The 19,721-nt window shown below is 53.8% G+C and overlaps 1 protein-coding gene across 4 annotated transcripts in view; it reads left to right on the forward strand.

Annotated features, from left to right (window-relative positions):
* Nucleotides 1–12,950: 12,950 nt before the first annotated feature.
* The window catches only part of TANGO2 (transport and golgi organization 2 homolog), a 39,497-nt gene continuing 32,726 nt past the window's right edge, over nt 12,951–19,721 (forward strand). For 2 of the 4 annotated variants that reach the window (XM_037495770.1, XM_037495777.2), the window contains exon 1: nt 12,951–12,988. The gene's annotated coding sequence lies outside the window, so the exon portion shown is untranslated. Of the gene's footprint in view, nt 12,989–13,226; nt 13,400–16,073; nt 16,149–19,721 lie in introns of those variants that run through there. The other 2 variants (XM_037495772.1, XM_037495774.2) reach the window with 2 other exon arrangements.

The following is a 19,721-nucleotide window of genomic DNA, read 5'->3' on the forward strand; positions in this document are numbered from 1 at the left end:
CACTAAATTATAAATACCCACAGGAAAAGATAGATGCATAGTTATTTGGCTACAGGCAGGGGAAGACAACACATGCAACAATGGAATAATAAAATAAAGGAAGAAATTCAACAGATTTTGCCATAAAATATATAAAATTTCAGAACATGAAAAACTGTCATAAAATTATAAGGTTGAGAAAAAACTTCCAGCAGGAAGACAGATGAGGGAAGAATTCATACTTTAAAAAACACATGAAAGGGCCTCCCCGGTGGCGCAGCGGTTGAGCGCTGGGTTGCGAAGCTGCCCGCAGCCTCTGCAGTGCTGGTTCGATCCCCGGCTGCTCCCCGGCCACCGGAGGAGGGACCCACATGGCGCGCAGACCTCTCCTGCCGCCCGCTGCTCCCCTCAACAGTGTACTTCGGTCCTTCTGCCTGCTCTGCTCCCCACTCTGGTGGCTTCTCTCACCCTCCCACGCTTCTGACTGTACCCAGTGCTTGTATACATAAATAAATAAATAAATCTTTAAAAAAAAAAAAAAAAACACATGAAAGCCCAAGAAATCCTGGGTGGGGCTATGCAGCTGCAGGGGTATATAGATGCTCAGCGGTAAAGGCCACTGGCCACTGAGGAACAAGGTCAGGCTGTGGGTGGTTTCTGAAATGTGACATCAGTGCTGGCATAGCTACAGTGAAAGGCCCATGTCTCTGGTGTCCTTTTTACTCAGGTCTGGCATTACCCTCACTCTCACACTACTTTCCAGTTCCCCCTTCTCAGGAAGTCCTGTTATTTGTCACCATCTTACAATTCACATTGGTTATTTCTTTCTCTCTGTGTTGCTGTCTCCTCAGCCAGGCTGGTGACTCCCCCAGAGGGCTGGATTAATGTAGTCAAGATGCTCAGTGTCTGGCATCGAATTTTATGAGTGGGTGGTGAATGATCAAAGGTGAGTATGGGAAACACGTGGGTGCTTGTGATCAGGCCCTGTCCTAACTTAGTCCCAAAGTCCCCTCCCTACACCCTCTTGCTGTGAACAGGCCCACACTCCAGACCCTATTAGGAGCCCCAAGCCAGGGCCCAGATTCTGCTTCTCAGTCCATGAAATAGGGCCCAACTCAAAGCATCCTGGCCCCTCCCCACAACCTCTCCATGTCTCCTAGCCCTGTCCCCTCATTCCCTCTTTTGGGCTTAGACTCAGGTCCAGGCATGGAGCAGATGCTAAAGGCTGGCTGAGGCTCTGGAATGCCTGATGTCCTTGGTCCACTCCAAACTGTGTTATCAAAGTAGAGATGGCCCAAATGTCCTAACCTCCAGTGCTCATGGCAGACATGAACAGTCAATCACCAGAGCAGTCAAGAATAATCAATCAGGTTCTCCCTGGTGGTGCAGCGGGTTGAGCGCCGTGCTGTGAAGCTGTCTGCAGCCTCTGCAGCACGGGTTCGATCCCTGCCAGCCAGCGAGAATCCCACATGGCACAGCAGACCTCTCCTGTCTCACCCGCTGCTCCCCTCAGCAGTGTATTTCATCAGTCTGCCTGTTCTGTTTCCCCCTCTGTCTCTGGTGAATCCTCTTACCCTCCCACGCATCTGCCTGTACCCCGGTTCTTGTATAAATAAATCTTTAAAAAAAAAAAAAAGAATAATCAATCATCACATTCAAGAAAGGCAGGCCAGAGAAATGATAGAGACACATGGAGGCACAGCATGCCAGAAAGAAACAGGGAAGAAGCCCAGGAGCAGGAGGCAGAGGGAAGGGCAGCATTCACACACCCCATTAGCAGAATGTCTAATTCAGTGTCTACTCAGTATCTAGCTGCTCTGCTAACCTGAGACATGGTAGCCTACCAGGAGTTAAAGTGGGTGGGGGCCAGCCCCTTCTATCCTTGTCCCTAGATGGCATATCACCTGTGTCATAAGCAATGCCACATCCCAAAGCCTGGTCATTGTGGTCCAGTGAGCAATGGATGCAGCCTGAGTCTCTTCATTTAATCCGGAAGACCCAGGGTGGCCTAACAGCCTAGTCAACCAGATGTGTGACCAAACCTTGGTTTTTCCACACCAGCCCAGTTGGGAACAGATAAGAAGGTGCTGGTCTCCATCCCTCTCATGTGTCTTAGAGCCCTTGGCACAAGTGTCCTTATGAAGTAGGAGATTCCTGGCTCTGTGGTCATTACTTTCTCAGAAGACATCAGCTGGGTCAGATCCTACACAGCGTTCATAGTAACAGTGAGAGTTCATAGTTCTGCCCAGCCTCCTGTGGGGACCACACCCAGTGGGGCAGGGGCAGATGGCCAGGCTGGAGACTGGGCACCCATTCTGGAGGAACAAAAGTGACCAGCAGCATTCTTATAAATCATCACCACTCTGTGAATTCAGCCATCATCGCAAACTCTTACAGACTGGGTTGCCAACAGGATATACCCTTCCAACATCTGGAAGTCCTGGGAGACAAAGAGATCACTCATTCTCCTGTTCCTGATACACTTCCAGGTACCAAACTTCGGTTCCACTGCAGCAGTGATTAAAAGGAGAACCCACAAAACACAGATAATACCCATGGCTAGCAAACAACGGCCTGTTCCTGTGGCTCCAGTGTTCCCAGGGCAACAGGGAAAAGCTAGGTAAGCTATTCCCATAGCCACTCATGGTAGGTGTCCAAGTTAAGGTGGGTAAAGATCAGCTTCAGCTAACACCTTGGTCAGTCAGCCCCACCACAGGGTCTCCCATAAGCCAGACAGCAAGCCAGAGGCTGGTGTCCACCACACGCACAGCATTAGTCAACCCAAACAGGGATGGTGATGGATCTCATGTCCAGCCAAGGCAAGGCTGAGCAGAAGCTGCTGTGAGCCCAGGCTCTGGGCACACCCAGGTGAGGTAGACCAGAAGCACATCTCACCTGCTGCTTATCCATCCCTGGCAACCACAAGGCACTCTAATGTCCTTTGTGAGAAGGGGATGTCTCCCAGCCAAGCCCAGGTCACTTACCTATCTTGAGGGGTGATCAGCATATTCTGACACTCATCCTGTGGGCTCCAGCATCTGTAGGGAAGCCAGAGGACACTGCATGAGGTCAACCTGCCAGGCCAAGTCCCTTCTGGATGAAGTCAGACTTGTGGCTGGGCACAATGGCCCAAACTATCTGAGACAGAACCCTGTAATCATCAATCCTACAGTGCTCCCCAGGGTCACCCACACCCTCACATGCACTGTCTTGTCCCCACTTCAGTGGGGCCATTACATCTACAGTTTATTATAAGTTGCCATGGAGTCTCTTTGTGAGCCTAACTTTGTTGACCATCCTTCAAAACGACATTGTTCAGAGTTATGGACTGATGATAACATCTTTCCAGAAGGATGGGCATACTTCATTGCGACAAGTGGCAACACAGGGTGAACCCCCACACTAGGGTCCCACCAGTACATGAAGCAGTCACAGTCCTGCATGGTTGTGCCTTGCCACCCTGGCCTGCCCTATGATCCCACCTGGACCCCACTCCTAACTGTGAGATGGCCATCAGCCTCCCTTGAATTTCCCTGAGGCCAGCCCAGATCCTGTGGCCCTCTTAAGCAGGCAGCCCAGATTACCAGGCCCCAGGAAAAAAAGTTATGGCACATACCTGTAGTCCCTGTGGGGTCAGAGGAACCCCATGGTTTCCTCTCTCAGCCAATGGCCTAGGGGCATGTGCTCTCTTATACTTAAGACTAAGATATTGCCAGAGTATTTGATAAAATTGAAAAACAGGGAGGGATGGGCAGGAGGAGAGGAGGTGGGTAGCATATGGGAGGTCATCTCTGTAGGGAACACAAGTGGTAGAAGCTCTCTCCCCTCAGCTTTACCATGTTTTCCAGATTGTTCCCAACCTCTGTCCATTCCTCCTTTGTGGATGTGATCCATTTGGTGAACCCAGAGAGCTGCTTCACTGTAGCCTCTTCATCACAGGGAGTGGTTTTAAGTCAGGGCAGAATCACTGAGGGCCAGGATGCCAGGTCAGAGGCAGGGAAAAATGGGCCCAAGCCAGGTGTGTGTGTGTGGTGGGGATGCATGCACCTGGTGGCAGGTACAGTTGGGAGTCTCCTGCCCACTCATACCCTCCCCACCGAGGGGAGAGGAATGGCTGCTTCTAACCAAAGTGAGGCTCAGGAATCAGCTTTTGCTCAGATCTGGGATGCCTTTGCTTTTGGTTTAAATGTTCATATAGACTTTATCCCACAGAGAACATGTGCCTTTCTCATCAGTCCTGAGAGCTGCAGCCTCTCCCCTGCAAGGTCTCACAAAGTGCTGGCTGTTTGCCTCATCTTAGCAATTCCACTAGACACCTTTGGTCAGTCCAATACCCCATTTACACATGGAAAACTGGATGCAGGCAAGGCAGAGGTTAGTGAGGTTTGGCACTTAGGTCTTTCTATCTCAGGCCCCTGCCCCATGCTCACCACCCAGTCAAGAAGAGTGTGGCTCCTGCTTTGTGGGACTCCAACCAGGCCAAGAATGCCATAATTTCAAAGACGTGCCAGTAGTTGATACTAATGTGGTGGGATGGGGTGAGGGCGAGGAGTCTGCAGGGCTGCAGGAAGAAAGAGGGATCCCAAGACGGAGCTCCTGCAGAACAACGTGGGAGAGGGGAAGTGAGAGGGCTTTTGGGAGGCAGAATGGTGATGGCAACTGGAGAAGTGGGCTCTCTATTCCCAGGGTGCCTTTGTCACTGTAGCACTGTATAGGCTCTATGTAAAGCCTAACAGAGCCCTGGGACAGCAGACAGACAGAAGAAAAGATGGGAGATATGAAGGCAGAACCAGTGGCAGGATTTGTGATAAGGCAGGGGGTACCTGTCATGGGGAGGCCTTCTCAACACCTCCACTGAGGCTTGTCTGTAGGTTCTGAGGTCACCAGCCTGGTCAAGGGTCATGACGAGGAGCTTCAGGGCCAAGGGAGGGAGTCACCATTGTCCTTAATGGGCTTCATCTCCCAAAAAGGACTGTTCCTAGGAAGTGGGAACAATCTGGGTCTACCCTGGCTGTAGGGCCCCAATATTTGGTTTCCTTGGAAATCTGTACAGACAACCCACCTCTAGCCCTGGGGAGGTCTGCTGCATCTCAGAATGAGGCAAAAGCCTGGCCTAAGCCACAAGGGACCAGCAGGTGGACCAGAGAACTATAAACATGTGGATATCTGACAGTATAAGGCAGCTCCCAGTGGCACAGAGTCCAGAAGAAGGGTGGGACTTAGGTTGGGCAGGCAGCTCAGGGCTGCAGTAGGCTGTGAAGAGCCCAGTTGGGGGTCAGGTAGGCCTGCTTGAGAGCTTACTCTCATGTCAACCTCAAGTCATATTCACCTCAGTAAATGCTTACATGCTCTTCCAGGCCACTGGTTACTCTGGGACATCATGAAAAATTGCCCATTTCTGCTGTGGCCTCTCATGTTACAGATGAGGATAATGAGGTAGAAAGGTATAGCCCATCCTCAGCAGCTGACTCAGAGAACTTGCCTGGACCCCTGGGCAGTGACAGGACTGGCCCAATGAGGCCAGAGAGGTATCTGGGGCACACATGTGGAAAAGGCCTCTCAACAGCATGCAGCTTCAGGGCTCCTGCTTCACTGCCTTCGCCAAGCCATGCTCAATCACCTCACCATCTAGCCCTCCGGCCTCCCTTTACCTGCACTAAGGGTGGTGATGGGCACTGGGTAGGAAGAAGCATTGCCTCAGAGATACTTGCAATTCCCTTGCTCCACACCAGGGTTTGGCAGAGCCAAGGCAGAGCTCTGGCCTCCCCACTGGGCATTTCAAGAATAGACCCAGCCACAGAGGGAGGCTAGGTGGAGCAGATCTCGTCTACTTTGGTGGTTCCTGGTGCCCTCTGCTGGCTGCACATGGCTGATCACCGCTTTGCTAGAGGCCATAGGCCCTTCAGGGTCAGTTGGGCCAGTGGGAAGGGTCTGTGCCTGGTAAAGGGCAGGGAAAGAGAAGAGGGGAAGGTATGTGGGTGATTCAGGTCAATTAGTTTTGGGCTTATCTTTCTGATCTGTGAAATAGGTTAGTCAGAAAAGCCCACAAAGGAATTCCCAATTTCTTGTCCCTCTCTGGCTATTCCCTAATTCTGGGGTTCTTGGTCCAAGACTTCAAACTAGTCCTTTTTTTTTGGCATAGAAGAACTGGGGTGTAGGCCAGATGTGGGGGATGAGAGGATTCACCAGAGACAGAGTAGGGAGCAGAATAGGCGGATTTACTGAAATATACTGCTAAGCGGAGCAGCGGGCAAGACAGGAGAGGTATGGGCCTCCCTGGTGGCTCAAGGGGTAAAGCACAGCACTGTGAAGCTATCCACAGCCTCTGCAGCAGGAGTTCGATCACCAGCTGGCTAGGGAGACACCCACATGGAACAGCAGACCTTTCCTGTCTCGCCTGCTGCTCCCCTCACGGTGTATTTCAGTCAGTCTGCCTGTTCTATTCCATACTCTGTCTCTGGTGAATCCTCTCACCCCTCACATCTCTGGCCTATATCCCAGTTCTTGTATGCATAAATACAAAATCTTAAAAAAAAGAGAGGCGAGGTCTGCTGCGCCACATGTGGGTTGGCACCCTGGCTGGGTGTCAAACTCAGACCATATGTAGCAATGATAGAGCTGAGACTAAACACCTAGGCCACCAGGGAGGCCCTCAATGTAGTCTTGATGGAAACAAAGCAAAAGAATAGAGGTCTCTCCCCCTTTAGCCACTACTAGGGAAGTCCCCAGAACTTCTTATGTCACCCCCCTCCAATTCCACATCTTGGCCCCTCCCTATTCCCTCTTCAAGTCCCCCAACCCTGCCTCCTCCCTCCCTCTATTGGGCTAAGGCCCAGGCCCAGACCCAGGCATGGAGCAGATGCTAGAGGTTGGCTGAGGCTTTTGAATGCCTGAGGTCCTTGAACCACTCCAAACTGTGTTATGTTCCTGGTTTCTCTTAGGGGCACAGGATCCTGGTGTTTTTGCATCCCCCCCAAGCCTGCCTTTTTGGGGTGAAGAGAGCACAGTTAACCCATCCTGTATCTTTGTGCAGTACAAACAGGGATGGAGGTGTAGCCCTGCTCTCATGAAGTTCTGGAGGTGCAGCAGGGCCATGGGGCTGGGAAAAGACCTGAGTGGCCACCCCTGGAAGGCATGCCAAGCAATATATGGCAGGTTAAGGGGGCAGCTAAAATTTAGCAGGACTGAGAGCCAGATCCAGTTCATCCAGAATGGATTTTGGCCAACAGAGATGTTGACCATGTCTGTGTAAAGATGCCTGCAAGAGCAGTCCAGATAGGAACCACAGGGCAGGGGAGGGCTTGGCTGTGCTCACATGTCCTCCTTACCAGGCCAGGACTAGAATCCCCAAGAATAGTCCTATTCTGGGAACCACAGACTCATATGGAAGTGGCAGGAAAAAGACTTGGTACTGGGCATCCCTGTGGCATAACGGGTTAAAACATAACCAATGAAGCTATTCGTAGCCACTGCAGCACAAGTTCAATCCCCGGCCAGGTAGCTGACCCACATGGCACAGCAGACCTCTTCTGATTTGCCTGCTGCTCCCCTCAGCAGTGTACTTCGGTCAATTCACCTGTTCTGTTCCCCACTCTGTCTCTGGTGAATCCTCTCACCCCCTGCACCTCTGACCTGCACCCCAGTTCTTGTATGCATAAATAAATAAATTTAAAAAAAAAAAAAGTCTTGTTACAATGGATGGGGCAGAGCAACACCTGGGGAAAGTCCTCAAGATTTGGATTCACTGGCATCCCTGGTGGTGCAAAGGGTTAAGTCTCAGTACTATGAAGCTATTGGCAGCCATTGCAGCATGAGTTCCATCCCCAGCCAGTGAGCTGACCCACATGACACAGCAGACCTCTCCTGTCTCGCCTGCTCCTCCCCTCAGTGGTGTATTTCAGTAGATCCACCTGTTCTACTCCCCACTGTCTCTGGTTAATCCTCTCACCACCACCCCATCTCTGGCCTATACCCCAGCTTTTGTATGTATAAATAAATCAATCTTAAAAAAAAATTGGGGGGCCTCCCCGGTGGCGCAGCGGTTGAGTGCTGGGTTGCGAAGCTGCCCGCAGCCTCTGCAGCGCCAGTTCGATCCCCAGCTGCTCCCCGGCCACTGGAGGAGGGTCCCACATGGCGTGCAGACCTCCCCTGCCGCCCGCTGCTCCCCTCAGCAGTGTACTTTGGTCCTTCTGCCTGCTTTGCTCCCCGCTCTGGCTCTGGTGAATTCTCTCACCCTCCCGCGCTTCTGACTGTACCCAGTGCCTGTATAAATAAATAAATAAAATCTTCTAAAAAAAAAAATTTGGATTCACAACCCCAGACACTGTGGCCAGACTTGCTCAGGAACTGACCGTGGACAGAGCATGCTCGGGAGAGGGCTCTGATTGTCCCCCGTGTCCAACACCATCCCAGGTCCATAGCTATACTGAACACAGGACAAGCAGTTACTGAACTCAGGATGGGCAGTCCTCTGGCATGGTCTGAATTCCAGAGTGGAGGCAGAGGGAGTCACAGAGGAGGTGAGACTACCACTGCACCCTGTGCATTCCCATGGCAGGAAGCTGCCTTCAGTGTCACTAAGCTGCTCATCTTCCTCTCTTACCCCCAATTACTGATTCCCCTGGATTTATAAATCCCAACCTTGTGTGTGCCCTGCACAGTAATGGGAGACAGTGGGAAGGAGTGTGAATGAGGGTTAACAGCCCAGGTGGGTTAAGCTGGCTGGGCATTTCTTTCTCTTGATCCTAAATATACCTGGATCTAAAAGGAAGGGGTGCTAGGACACCCCAGCTCCATTTTCACTGTGATACATTGTGTGTAGGTTTAAAAAAAGTAAAATGTTTTAAATATCCAATATTTAATTATTTAAAGATTGAAATGGTAAGTCTGAGGATGGCAGCCTACCCACCCACGGGCGACAACTCAGCAAACCTGGGCTGAGGACCCTTCCTGCCACAGAGGATGTGCCTCCGCCCAGTTTAGAGTCCAGACAGGGGAAGGGGACCAGGTGCGGGCCCCGCAGGCGCCCGGGGCGGCGTCTCTCCCCTTGTCCTCTAGGTGGCGGGAGTGGCGCGAGGACACCCCCTCAGTGGGGCAGTACCCCAGAGCTTCCCGGGGCGCGGCGCCCAGGAAAGTTCCCCGGCCCCGCCGGCCCTCGGTTGGAAAGTTTCGGGGGCTGACCCGCCCCCGCTATAAAGCGCCCGGCGTCGCGCAGCGCGGAAGCCGCCGCCCGGCCGAGCCGCGTCTCGGCGAGGGGGCGCGGCGCGGTCTCTCCAGGCGGGTGGGCAGGGCCCGCGGCCGCGCACAAAGGGACACGCCCCCGCCGGCCCGGGGCGGCGCGCGGCGCGGCGCCGGCAGGATGCAGGGCTGCGGAGCCGGGTTCCAAGCCCCGGCCCGGTCCCCCACCTGGACCGCAACTCCCGATTCAGGACCCCGCTTCGACCCCGGCCCCTGCTGAACCGCAGCCCCCAAACCACAAGCAACTATGGCATCGCCCCGAGGCCGCTCCCAACCCCGGCCCCCACTCGAGACCCGCCCCGGCCTCAGCTCACCTGGAGCAGGCGCAGGCGGCCCCGCGGCGCGGCTCCAGCCCCTCGACAGGCGTCTCCCGGCCGCTTCGGGAGCGTCCCCGCCGCGCGGCGTGGACAGCAGCCCGCGGGGTTTCAACTTTGCCGGATGCGGGCGCGTACCCGCTAGCGGACAGCGCGCAGCCCCGGGCCAGCCCTCCCGCCCCGCGCGGCCGGCGAGCAAAGCCGGCCAGGCCGGCGCTGCGACCCCCTCCGCCCCGCCCCATCCGACCTCGAATTTTCTTATTGGTCGGGAGATCCGGTGCAGCCCGGTAACCGGCATCGATTGGACGAACGCGAGGAGATAACCGCTTGCCATTGGGCCTCCGCAGTGTCCGTCCAGGTTGGAGACCGCCCCTTCATAGAGTAGCGGAGGCCCAGGCACCTGCCCGGACCGCTGCGGCTGTCCGGGCTGCGGGGCCGCCCCTCCCGGCCTCTTTTAAGGACGTCCCTTGCCCGTCGAGCCCCGAATGAGGGCTGGCAGGCCCGGAGCTTCTTCCTGGAACTCTGACCCACGTCATCTCCACCACCAACCCTCGTCCGCAAGTATCTTGCTCCAGCGTCCGCCGTTCGCCCGGCGCTGCTCGGAGGCTGCAGCGCCCTCCTATCTTCATTGAACTGTATTCCTCACACGACCTGCCTAGGGAGAGTTCTGCTGTCATCCCATTTTACAGATAGGAAATTGAGGCTCAAAGAAAACGTTCTCACTTATCTTTGGTTACTGGGGCGCAAGCCCTGTCTTTCTGACTCCCGGACTTGGGGGCCCGGACTTGTCAGCCCCTCACCAACCAGGGATTTCTACAGCATATGCAGGGGTGTGGCCTTAGCTCTGCGTGGCTGGGAGGCACGGCCTGCAGTGTTTCCAATGGCAGGAAGGGACCCCTCGCTGAACTAGGGCTTTTCCTCCCCACCATTGGGTTGCCTTGTCCCCATCATACATGACAGACTGACTCCAGCAGCCTTTCAGAATCAGGCACGCATCACCAATCCACTGGAGTTGGACTTGAGGTGACAACCATTTGGTAATCTGGCACAGGGAAGTTGCTCACAGCTCTGAGCAGGCAGAAGGATGAAGTGACCTTCTCTGTCACACAGGGACCACCCATGAGCTAGGAAGCTTTAGTCACATTCCATCAGTGACATTCTGAACCAGCTTTTGTGTGGGCTGGGGGCTTCTCTTCACCCTATTAAAGAGTGGATTTGATTAGCCCAGCTGAGCCTATCATCTCCCCTAGGGTATTGGGCCCTGGTCCCCTTGGGGCCTCTTTTTCACAATAACTTTGTGGTATAGCATCACCCTACCCACACACTTGCTGATGATGGCAAGAGGGACAACTGAGAAAACAAAGGGGACAACTGCACCAAATTGGCCCAAATAAGGATTACCTCCCTTCCCTTTCTTCCCACTCCCCTCTCCTAGCAGGGTTCCAGAGAATTATCTGCCCTTCAGCTGGATCATTAGTCACAAACAACGGGATCAGGGTAGGTGATACCAGTTCCATGAGGACTCAGGGCCACTGTTCAGAATTAGACTCACCATGACCCAGGCTGTAGATGGAGGTCAGAGACACAGAATAGGGGAGATGGCCTCTACCACACCCACTGCCATAGGTACTAGCAGCCCACTCTATTCCCTCTCTCCAACCCTCTCCCTTATTGCTGGCCAGTAGGAACATCCCTAGGGCATGTGAGGAAAGCTACAGGAGATAAGGAAGAACCTCCCAACAGTTTCAGATGTTCAAAGACTAAATGGTGGCTAAATGAGACTGGGTGGCTAAATGAGCTCCTTGTCTAAGGATGTTTGGGATGCGGCCGGAAGAATGAGGGCTAAGGTACCTACTACAACCCATCTCACCTGGTCTTACCTGCTCCCAAGCATCAAATGTCACCCAGAATGGAATGACCGGTGACATTCCACCGTTTTCACACTGGTGAAATCTCACTGTCACATCTGGCTTCAATGAGATGGGGAGATTGTGACTTGGGATGGGACTAGTTCAAGGCAATGTACTGTCTGTGGCAGAGTGAGCTTTGATCTCTGTTATGAATGATTGAATTCCCCTTTGAGGCAATGGAAAAGTGCCTCTGACAAGGGCATGCCCCTCTCCTCTGAGGCATGTAGCCCAGCAGTTTGGGCTATTTTTCCATACCCTAGGCCATAGTCACTCATCCACAGACCTCAGGTCCTGCTTGTCCAACACTACCACCTTTGGTTGGGCCTATTGGTCCAGCCGCCCAGAGGGAAATCACTGGCACCAGCCCAGTGCAATTTTGTTGTCCAATGGCCGGACAGAGGATCCTGTACTTGCCAGAGTCTGCCACCTGCTGGCCACAAGTCCTTGGGCATCTGGAGTCCTCAGTTTTCTTTCTCAGTTTGGGGGGGGGGGGGGTTTGCAGGGAAGATACAGGAGGAACACAGATGAGACAGCAGAAGTGGTGTGGAATAAATTTTGGGATTTGTCAGGCAGGTTTGGGTTTGACTTTTGTCTTTGCTGATTAGCAGTTAGGCCCTGGCCCTCTCTGAGTCCCAGGCATCAGCACTCAGTCAGGTCAGGGTATCTGTGGCTTCAACACAGGGCTGTGAAGTTAATCTGGCCATTGCCCTTACAACCTTTTTTGACTGCAAGCAAATGGCAACAAGTGCCCTGAGCCTCTGTGTTTGCATAAAATGGGGTGAGAACCATGATCCAGAATCCTGGCTTTAGAATACATTCATTGTCCTTAATATAACTGTCATCCTTGACAGTTTGTTGGGCCCCTTACTTTGGAGCAGGCCCTGAGGCTCTGACTCTCCATTTTCCCTGCACTCAAGCCACAGACACAACCCAGAGATGGTTGGGGGCAGGGAGCTCAGAAAATGTCAGTGCCCTTTCCTGATCTCTTGCTCACCCAGCTCAGGCTGGGTCAACTCTTCTTCTTTGGGTCTGAACTTGCAGAACTGCCGAGAAGCTATGGTATCAGGAACGGGGCTAGAGGCCCCCATCCAGCGCCTGTCCTGAGTGTGGGGGAGATATCTGGGGGGAAGTGCAGAGGGGGCCCGCCCGAAGCCAGAAAGGCAGAGGTTGGACTGAGCTGCCCGAGAAGCAGGGTCGTCAGCTCCAGACGTTGGGATTGGGTGCACAGGGAGGTGTGTGTCGGGGACCAGGACCCAACATGAATGGTCTGGATCAGCCGGGGCGAGAGCGCCAAGGAGCCCAGGACGGCCGCAGGGTCGCGCCGACGCGAGAGCAGCCCTGAGGCTTGGCGCAGCTCTGGAGGCGGGGCGCCGGGCACTGCCGCCCTGAGCGACTGCGCGCGCAACCAACCGCGCCCTGGGCTGCAGCACGGCGCTCCGCCCTGAGCCTCCTGACCCAATGGTCGGCGTGCGGGCGGCGGGGAGCGGGGCCCGGGCGGCGGCGGCAGCGCGCGGGCGCGGCACCCGGAAGTCGGCCGCGGCGGAGGCGGTGAGTGCGTGGCCGGCGGCCGGGCCAGCTGATTTCGCGTCCCACCGGCTGGCGGGGCTCGGGGGTGCTCGGCCCTGGGGGCGCGGGCAGGGAGGGGCGGGGCTGCAGATCCCCGCCCTGCCTCGGGTTCCCCTTCTGAAGCGTGGAACCGAGATCAAGCGACCGGGCCAGGGGACGCCAAACCGACCCTGGCCAGCGAGACGCCACTGGAAGGTGTCTCCAGTGACCCACCCCCTGCGGGATGGGGCGCCGGGGCCTCTGGCAGGCAGGGCAGGTCTCGCTTTGGAGAAGCAAAGACTGGGAGCTGCGTGATAGCTGCCGGGTGGGTGGGCCACGGCAGCAGGGTATCAACTGCTGTCTGCCTCGAGTAGCAGCAAGTGCTGGGTCATCCCTGCCCCAGGACGACTGGAGGTAACCTTCCTGGGAAGGTTCAGGTAGTCACACCTCTCCCCCGCCGGGCATGGGGGTGGGTGGGGCTGGACAGGACTGTACCGAGGGCAAGGGCTGGCCTTGCTGCTGGCCTTTGAGACACTTTCCCATCTCCAGTACCTCCAGCGCTTTCTGGGCTGCCTTTGGGCCAAGGCATCAGGGTGAATCTTCTGCCCTTGGACCAGTCCCTGTGTTCAGGGCCCATTTTCTCCAGTAGGAATGTCACATGCTCTGCCCAGGTATGACCTGTGTCATCTTGCTTGTGACTTGGCTGTTTGCTGCTGTTTGGGCTTCCTGTCCAAATGTGACTTGATGGCACCTATAGGGGTCCCTACATCTGGGAGCACTTTGGAAGTGCTTTCTTGACCGTGTTCTGTAATCTGTGTTCTGTAATCCGTTGGGCAACCTTTCGGGGCAAGTATTCATTCACCAAACACCATTCACTAGGAAGAAAACTCAGGCTGAGGGGACACAGATAGTGCTCCCAAGGTGGCTCAGAGCCAGGGCTGGCTCCCAGTGCCTCCTCCCCCTGGGCCTTTCTTCCAGGAGAAAGGCGACCTTTTGGGTGGGGTGTGGGCAATTGGAGAGGGTGACTGTGTTGGCAAGTGGACACAGCAGAGCCTCTGCCCCTGCTCCCCCAGGATCCCAGCTCTTCCATGGGACAGGGCAGGTCGTCCTGGTGTTCCCACCCCTTCAGGCCCCTTACCATTCACCTCAGTCCTGCAGCTTCATGTTACTAGCATGTCTGCGGACTGCAGGCCCCTCAGACCAAGTCAGTGCCTGCACTGTTGTGTGGTGCCAATCGCCCTTCCCTGAACAAGGCAACTGGTCAGACCTGCCCTGACTGCCTAGCCCCTGAACTGTTATTCTCACCTCAAGCTTCCTTTGTGTCTTCATTTTGATCATGTTTCGCTGTGGATGTAACCTTGTGCAGTGTCTTGGGTTTTCTTTCCGGTGTCTGGCTTCTACAGTGGAGGCAAGCTGTCTGAAGGTGCCCTTAATGCCCAGCCACCTTGAGTGCCACTTCTGAGGACCCTGTGTAGAGATGAGGGACTCCAGAGCATGCTAGGGAGAAAGGAACAGCCCAGGGTAGTGGAGCTAGGAAGGCTTCCAGACCTGGGTGGAACTTGTTGACATTCCAGACATGCAAGAACTGGGTTCATTCTTTGCTAAGTTGCCATTTGGTACACAAGGGAAGCAGCATGCAAAGTCTGGCATCTGTTGGTACAGACCCCAGGGATTTGGTGGTGAACTTATGAAAACAAAGTTGCCCCAGAACCAATGAGCTTTTTTTCTCTCTCAGCTTTACTTTTTGATTGCAAAGGTAATATATGCATGCTTAAAAAAGTAAAAAAGGTCCCCATCTTCTGGTGGCTGTTGACACTCTAATGGTGCATTCATCAGGGTCTTCAGGACCCTTCAGGACCCTTTAAGCACTTGCTTGTTTCCTCAGGGGTGCTGGCATTTACACCTTCCTCCTTTATTAACCATACTCTCTGTAGGGGCCACAATGAGGCTGGACTTACCCATGGCTTATGGGAAAGCTAGTGTTCAGAAGCCTATAATATAGCATTGTCTGTGCCCTTATTTGAGCTGCACCTTTGCACGGTGAAGGTATGAGGTGAAATTCATGCTCCTAAAACATCCTAAAGATCTTAGGAGAAAGTATCACTATAGAAAATTTAGCAGGCTGTGAAAATCAAAATCAACAAAAAACTATGAACCAGAGACACTCTATGGGGGGTGGGGGGCGGGGAGGGGAGGGATTGGCCTCAAAATAAGGGGATTGCAATTATATGGGGAATATAAAAATTTATTTAAAAAATTAATTTTTAAAAATTTAGCAGGCTGAAGTGTTACTTAGCTAAAATGGCAAAGATGTGGAGCCCTCGGTCACAGAGCAGGAAGGAGGGTGAAGTGGTGCAGTGTGCTGGCTGCTCAGAATATTTACAGACGTCAGGACTTTCACAGCCAAGGCCACTGGAACAGTGACACTGTGTTCCCATGTATGTTTACCTCATCTGCTGGAGCTGCTGGGAAGACATCACATGTCATGCTAAAGAGTAACTAGAGCCTTTCAACTCTGCAAGGGGTTGGGGGCTGCTGCCACAGAGACCAGCACAGTCTACAGCATGGGGTTGGGATGAGGTGTCTGCTTTCTCAGTTCTGCTACGTGAAGCTTGTGGGACCCTGTCCTTTGCCTAGCCCCTTAAAGACCCTATGAACAGGCTGGCTAGCTTTAAAGACATCTTCCTTAGTGTGTAAAGTGCTTGGCGTAGGGAAACAGAACCACAGACTCTAGGATTCAGTTCATCTCTATTCGGACCATAAGAGACTGATTTGACGTGAACTGGAAGCTCCATCTCTCAGTGAAAATATTCATCCTTTTTTCAGGACAGATAGATGTCCCTGTCATTCCTTGCTGCGCAGTCTAATTTGGCGTGTCTCCCCTTAGTTCAAATGCCTTTTTATTTGACAAAGGGACGTGTAGCCCTCTCACCTCACTGCCCTGTTGTCAACTGTGGCTTTGATCTTGCTCGGGGTGGCTCGGGTGGATGGCATTGTCTGTAGCGCTCATAGCAGCCAACTGTGCTGGTCCTTTTTGAGCCATTGGAGCCAGGACTGAATCTGTTTCTGTTTTGTCTCCTATGAACAGCCTGTTCTTCCAACCATGTCTGCCTACCCTCCCCACCATGGGACCATCTCTAAATCAACAGGGAAGAAGGACAAGGTTTGTCCATTTTCTTCTCGTGGGTAGCTTTTGTGATGAACAATCCATTTTGTTCCTGCCTACTGTAAGAGTGCATGTGTTTTAAGTGTGAGAAGCACAAGTTGTACGAGTGAGCCTATTCACACCACTGCCTTCCTTATCAGGATGTGAAACCATGGCCAGTTCCCAAATATCTCCTGTCCCACATTGTCCCCATGCTAGGCGCTGGAATCCAGGAAAGCAGATCCTCATGATTGGTCAGAGGGCCTTGGACTGGTCCATCAGGGTGCAAGAGCTCACCCCTGGCAACCTTTCTTGCCTCTCTTGGTATGGGCCTAACTGGTCTCTGGCGAGGCGTGTGTGTGTGTGTGTGTGTGTGTGTGTGTGTGTTGTTTTCTTGTTGCAGTTTTCTTAGATGCTGTGTGGAGTGAGATTTCCTCAGGCGAGGTCTTAAAATGAAGAGTCTCATCCTTCTTAAAGAATTTACCTATCTCGGGCCTCCCCGGTGGCGCATCAGTTGAGCGCTGGGTTGCGAAGCTGCCCATGGCCTCTGCAGCGCCGGTTCGATCCCCGGCTGCTCCCCGGCCACGGGAGGAGGATCCCACATGGCGCGCAGACCTCTCCTGCCGCCCGCTGCTCCCCTCAGCAGTGTACTCCGGTCCTTCTGCCTGCTTTGCTCCCCGCTCTGGCTCTGGTGAATTCTCTCACCCTCCCGTGCTTCTGACTGTACCCAGTGCTTGTATAAATAAATAAATCTTTAAAAAAAAAAAAAAGAATTTACCTATCTCCACCTGACTGCTTGAAACAAGCCTGTTGCTTCCTCTGGAAGGCACCCTGGCTGTAGGGTGGGGGGAGGTGATTTCAGAGGCAGTTGGTGAGCTGACAGGATGGAGCATTATCCGAAAGCATTATCAGCAGATGGGCTGTGTGTGCCTGGAAAGCTCCCATGCTTTGTAGTCAGGTCTGTGAGCTAAGAATAACTTGTACTGAATTATGACTTACTCTTCCTGTTTTGCACAATCACCAGGTGCTTAGACCAGGGGATGCCCTTGACGTTTTCCTTTTGCTTTGTACCCCATAACTTTTCCCTGGCTGGGGTTCAAGTGCTGAGGCACTCCAGATGTGGGCTGGATTTGCAGGCCCCACACTGCACATGGTTACTCTGGATTGCACTAGGCTCCAATTGGGAGGTCCTAACAGAGTTGTACACTCAGGCTGTTTGAAGCCACCCCAAAGGAGGTAGTGCTTCCTTGGCTGTTTCTAAGCAAGCCAAGAAGGTCAGCGGGAGCCGTAAGCTGAGTGAATGTGGGTGGGCATGAGCTGTGGGTATGCGGCCACCTCCGTGCATGGCACCTTGCATACCTGCCTGGCCTGAATGAATCACAGTCCCTAGGCCTGGAACTTTTTCCCTGGTCTCAGTATATGCTGGACACTGTTAGTGAGACTGCAGTTCCAGAGTAGCAGCTTTCCTATTCTCAGCAAGACTTCATGCTGGCCCCTGTTCAGTTCCAGAAAAAACTTGGGTGGCTTTTTTTTTTTTTTAAAGATTTATTTATTTATTTACACAAGCACTGGGTACAGTCAGAAGTGCGGGAGGGTGAGAGAATTCACCAGAGCCAGAGCAGGGAGCAGAGCAGGCAGACTGATGAAGTACACTGCCAAGGGGAGCTGCGGGCGGCAGGAGAGGTCTGCGTGCCATGTGGGACCCTCACCTGGCGGCTGGGGAATGAACCGGCACTGAAGAGGCTGCGGGCAGCCTCGCAGCCCAGCTCTCAACTGCTGTGCCACCAGGGGAGGCCCCCCTTTTTTTTAATTTTAAAGATTTATTTTATTTATGCATACAAGAACTGAGGTGTAAGCCAGAGGTGCGGGGGGCGGGGGTGAGAGGATTTACCAGAGACAGAGTGGGGAGCAGAACAGTTGGATCTACTGAAATACACTGCTGAGAGGAGCAGTGGGCGAGATAGGAGAGGTCTGCTGTGCCATGTGGGGTTAGCTCCCTGGCCAAAGATCGAACTCATGTAGCAATTGCTGGTTGCTGAGACTCTAACCCCTGTGCCACCAGGGAGGCCCTTGTGTGGCTTTTTAAAACAGAGCTGTCATATGGTCAAATTTACAGAAGTCAAATTTTTATGTGACATTTTGGTGGTGGTCTGATTGTTGTGTGCAGGTAGATAGTCCTTGTGAGCTGTGGAAACTGCAGTGAAGATGCTCCAGGGGCATGGACACTTGAGCCACACAATGCTGGCTCCTTGCCACAGGGTCCAGCCACCTAGTTTTTCTCACAGAATATCCCAGCCCCTTTGGAGCCTCACAGCAAGCATAAAATGACAAACTCCTCTGGACAGAGGTGACAGATAGTTTCTCTGTAGGTCTGGATCCAAGAGCCAGCCACTATTCCATGTTACCCTCATGAGCACCTGGCAGAAACCTCAGCCACCTCACAGGAGTCACATGGACTGTTGCCCACAGAGCTTCCCTATTCAGCCTGGGCCACTGTCTGGGGTCTTTCATTCCTGTGTGCTTGTCCAAGGCTCAGCCACACACCTACATGCTTGGCAGTTGTAAGATACTGCTCCCAGCAGGGAGCTTTAGGCCCCAGTTGCCTGCATGCCTTTCCCTAGCCTGAAGTGCAATGACTAGGAAGACAGTGACTATATCCAGGGCTTGTTCTCAGAGCCTGAAAAGGTCAGCAGGGGTGAGAAGGTAGCCCAATAAGCTAGAGTGTCAGAGAGTACTTGGTCAGACCCTGAAGAGGGAGATGGCGCACTGGTGGGCTTGGGTGGGGGCATGCTGGAAGAGGGGCCTCTGCACCCTTGGGACCTGTCAGGAGTTCGCTGAGGGAGCATATTGGGCCTCGGTGAAGGAGGGTGCTGGGCTGGTAGATAGTGAATTGAGGAAAGGGAGGAGTTGGTGGGCAACGGACCTGACTTGAGTAGGGGGGTGAGGGATTGGAGAGAAAGGCAGTTCCTGATGGTTGCCTCCCCAGGGGCTGGCTTTCCTCTGGTCCTTCCCTCCCAATGACCACATCTTCGTCGAGGCCACGGCCCTGAACTCTGTGCCACACCTCTGGCGCCTGGCTGCCTGGGGACCCCTGGGTGGCCTTCCCTCAATCCACGAAGCTTTCACTGCCACGACCGGAGGGCTGCTATGCCACCTACCTGGGGCTGAGTAGAATAGCGGGGCACTGTGACCAAGTTAGGGGGCTCTGCATCTGGCCTGTGAGCATCAGTGGCCAGACCTGCATCTGTCCTATGGCTGGCATGCAGCCCAGGGGGGCCACAGCAGGCTGAGGTGGACATGGCCTCCTCTTCTGACATCCCAGAATGGCATGTTCCTGGTGGGGCAGTTCTTAAAACAGCCCTCCATCTCAGTGGGGCTTGGGTCTGTGGGATTTGGGCAGGGTTGGGCTGCTAGGGCTTCTCCCACTAACTGACTGCTGGCCTAGTTGCCACAGACAGCGTCAATTGTTTACCTGAAGTGTTCTTGTGTCTGGGAAGGCAACTTCCTCAGGTGAAGGGTGTGTGTCTTCTGTGCTGGATTCTGGTTGTGTGAGCGGGTGCTGGGAACCCTGTCAGCTGTGTCTGGCAGGTG

This window comes from Talpa occidentalis, unplaced genomic scaffold, assembly GCF_014898055.3.
Source record: "Talpa occidentalis isolate TD23 unplaced genomic scaffold, MPIMG_talOcc4v2.1 talOcc4.8, whole genome shotgun sequence".
Taxonomy (NCBI): Eukaryota; Metazoa; Chordata; class Mammalia; order Eulipotyphla; family Talpidae; genus Talpa; species Talpa occidentalis.